The 3,506-nt window shown below is 42.6% G+C and overlaps 1 pseudogene; it reads right to left on the bottom strand.

Annotated features, from left to right (window-relative positions):
* Positions 1 to 203: 203 nt before the first annotated feature.
* On the bottom strand, positions 204 to 575 carry LOC133236403 (histone H4-like; annotated as a pseudogene).
* Positions 576 to 3,506: the final 2,931 nt, after the last annotated feature.

The following is a 3,506-nucleotide window of genomic DNA, read 5'->3' as shown; positions in this document are numbered from 1 at the left end:
ATTTTCTTTATTAATTGATGCTATTCACAATGCCCAGTGATTCTGATACATCTGTTCCATTGCAAACAAATATCTTGGAATGGAGTCCTGAACAACACAGTCCTGGACTGCTAAGTCAAATAATAGGGATTGGACATGTAACCTTTTTTTTTTTTTTTAAGGGGAGCATATTCTTTAAAGTCTTTTTTTTTTTTTTTTTGGCCCTAAAAAGGGCCTTTGAGATTGTCGTCACACACAGCACAGGGGCAGCAGCTCAACCTCCGAAGCCGTAGAGGGTGCGTCCCTGCCGCTTTAGCGTGTAGACCACATCCATGGCAGTGACCGTCTTGCGCTTGGCGTGCTCTGTGTAGGTGACCGCGTCCCGAATAACATTCTCCAGAAACACCTTCAACACGCCTCGGGTCTCCTCCTAAATGAGGCCGGAAATGCGTTTGACTCCCCCACGCCGAGCAAGGCGCCGAATGGCGGGCTTGGTGATGCCTTGGATGTTATCTCTCAAGACTTTGCGGTGACGCTTGGCACCACCCTTGCCTAAGCCTTTGCCGCCTTTTCCTCTTCCAGACATGACTGAGCTGGTCAGAAAACCTCTGATCTCTTTAAAGTCTTTATTGAATTTGTTACAGTATTGTTTCTGTTTTGTACTTTTTTGACCTGGAGTCATGGCCTGGGATCTCAGCTCTCTGAACCAGGGATCAAAACCTGTGGGTGAGAGAGAGTAAGAGAGGCAAGGGACCAAGGTCGTGCGCCCTTGCTCTGTGTTGGATCCTGCTTGCTTTTGCCTGAGGGGCTTTAGAGTGCGAGTTCCTCAAGCTTGGGTCTTGACTGAGCCCATTTTTCCACCCTCATTAGACATCTCCATGCGTATGTCCCACAGATAGCTCAGACTCAATAAGCTCAGTGTCGTTCACCATTCCTATTGGCAACTAGCCTAATATTCTCCTTTCTTCCATTCCTTATCTTACTGTGGGGCATTGCCATCCACACCATTAAACAAGTCAGCAGTCAGGTCACCATCATTACCTTTCTCCATTCCTGCCCACTTCTCCCCAACTTCTGCATCAAGTCCTATTGATTTTTACCCTGAAAATTTCTCAGATTTACATCTTCTCACCGTATTTACTGCCACTACTTATTATCTTTCTCAGGAAAATCATGTCTTTTCAATTAGTTCCTCCAGGCTGTGAACACTATTCCTGTATCCATTCAATTTCATTCTTTAATTATATTCAGTAACTACTTGTTATACACAAAGTACTATTCAAGTGGACACTCTCAACTTCTAGTCAAGTGTTAGTCTATCTCGGACACTTCCTCTTGACTGCTTCCTCACTAAACCACATGTTAGGATTCTGAACCTAAGCTGATCTTTCCTCCACTCCCATGTCATCTCATCCCCCAATCTGGCCACTCTGCCCTTGGTGAATTCCATTATTCTCCAGACTAAATTGGAGTCAGAAACATCAATTAGCAGTAGATTAAAATGCATCTCAGTGACATGCAAGTGGAATGGAAAAGTTAATGTTTATCGGTGACTGGTGTGAGGGTCAAGTACCCCAACTCTAACAATCTGTGTCACCTGTTTCCTCGCCCCTTGCTAAACCCTATAATCAGTTTACAGTCCTTTGCCCTTGTGTTTTATTCCCCTTCCTATCCTGCTTAAATCCCATGGCCAGTTATTATTACCATTCCTTTTGCACATGACCTCCATCCTTACCTCTCTTACTTGGTCATATTCAACCCTAGTTAAATTCAAGTCTCCACTTATTCTGTGCTTGAATGTGGGTGGAGAAAAACCTGCAGTCCTGCTGACTAATCTCACTTGAAATGCATGACCGCTAACCTCAATGGGGCCTGCAATTCTGCTGAAATGTTCACTTGTGCCTCGCCTCCACTCTCCTACATGATTATTTCATGTTTTCTCTTATCTTCTGGTGGCGGTCACCAAGCTGTTGCCTCTTAATTCCTGGATCTATCAGTTCAGTTCAGTTCAGTCACTCAGTTGTGTTCGACTCCTTGCAACCCATGAATCACAGCACGCCAGGCCTCCCTGTCCATCACCAACTCCTGGAGTTCACCCAAACTCACATCCATCGAGTCAGTGATGCCATCCAGCCATCTAATCCTCAGTCGTCCCCTTCTCCTCCTACCCCCAATCTCTCCCAGCATCAGAGTCTTTTCCAATGAGTCAACTCTTTGCATGAGGTGGCCAAAGTACTGGAGTTTCAGCTTTAGCATCATTCCTTCCAAAGAAATGCCAGGGCTGATCTCCTTCAGAATGGACTGGTTGGATCTCCTTGCAGTCCAAGGGACTCTCAAGAGTCTTCTCCAACACCACACTTCAAAAGCATCAATTCTTCAGTGCTCAGCTTTCTTCATAGTCCAACTCTCACACCCATACATGACCACAGGAAAAACCATAGCCTTGACTAGACGGACCCTTGTTGGCAAAGTAATGTCTCTGCTTTTGAACATGCTATCTAGGTTGGTCATAACTTTCCTTCCAAGGAGTAAGGAGTTATCTATATATTTCCTCAAATCTCCACTACCTCATTCACCATCTTCACTCTTGATAGATGATCTTGCTTCTTTTTTAATTCAGAAAATTAAAGCAACCAGAAGAGAACTTCTATAAGTTATATATATATATAAACCCACATCCACATGCCTGGATCCACTTACTGTCCTGTTCCTCTAGGTGACCTGACTGTACTCCAGGCTAAGGCCAACTCTTTCACTCATTCACTCACTGGCTCCTAGCCCCTCACCCCAGCTCCAGAATACTTCCTGAGAAAAATTTCTTACTTCATTTAAATTTCCATAGATCTTCCTAAAAGGGTAAAGCCACTTTACAATATGCAATTACTGAATAGAATCTAACATAGTATTCTATCATTATTCAATATCTTTATGACCAACACTGCTTTATTCCTGAATCAATTTCATTCATTTCTTTCTTTCTTAATTAAAACACTAAGGTTATTATGGGGACTTCCCTGGTGGTCCAGTGGTTAAAATTCACCTTCCAATGCAGGGTACAGGGGTTTGATACCTGGTCAGAGAACTAAGATCCCACATACCATAGGACAATTAAGCCCGTGTGCTACAATGAAGACAACATAGCCAAATTAAAATAAAACAAAGCAAAAAGGTTATTACGGCTTCTTTGACATCCCGTAGCATCCCTCATCCCAGTAATGAGGTAATAGTTGTAATGAATTTTTATACAATGGTGCATGATCCCAATTCAAGACAAAGATTTCAGTTGGGCATAAGGACTTCTTGTGTTTGAGGTAATAATCACTGTTTTGGAATAGGTGTATATTTGAAGTTCTTTAAAATTAATCTTGATAATGTTTTTGTTCATTCATGGTATCACTTTTTCTTATCTTTTGACAGAGGAATGGACTGGAAGACCATTCAAACATTCTTCCAACGTAAACTTTATAATTATCCTGGTAATCATCCAATAAGACCCAGCTAAGTCCTCCTTGGCAGATAAAGGTGAA

This window comes from Bos javanicus, chromosome 23 (assembly GCF_032452875.1).
Source record: "Bos javanicus breed banteng chromosome 23, ARS-OSU_banteng_1.0, whole genome shotgun sequence".
NCBI classification, from domain to species: domain Eukaryota; kingdom Metazoa; phylum Chordata; class Mammalia; order Artiodactyla; family Bovidae; genus Bos; species Bos javanicus.
The sequence above is the reverse complement of the archived record's forward strand: the minus strand, read 5'-3'. Positions and strand labels throughout refer to the sequence as shown.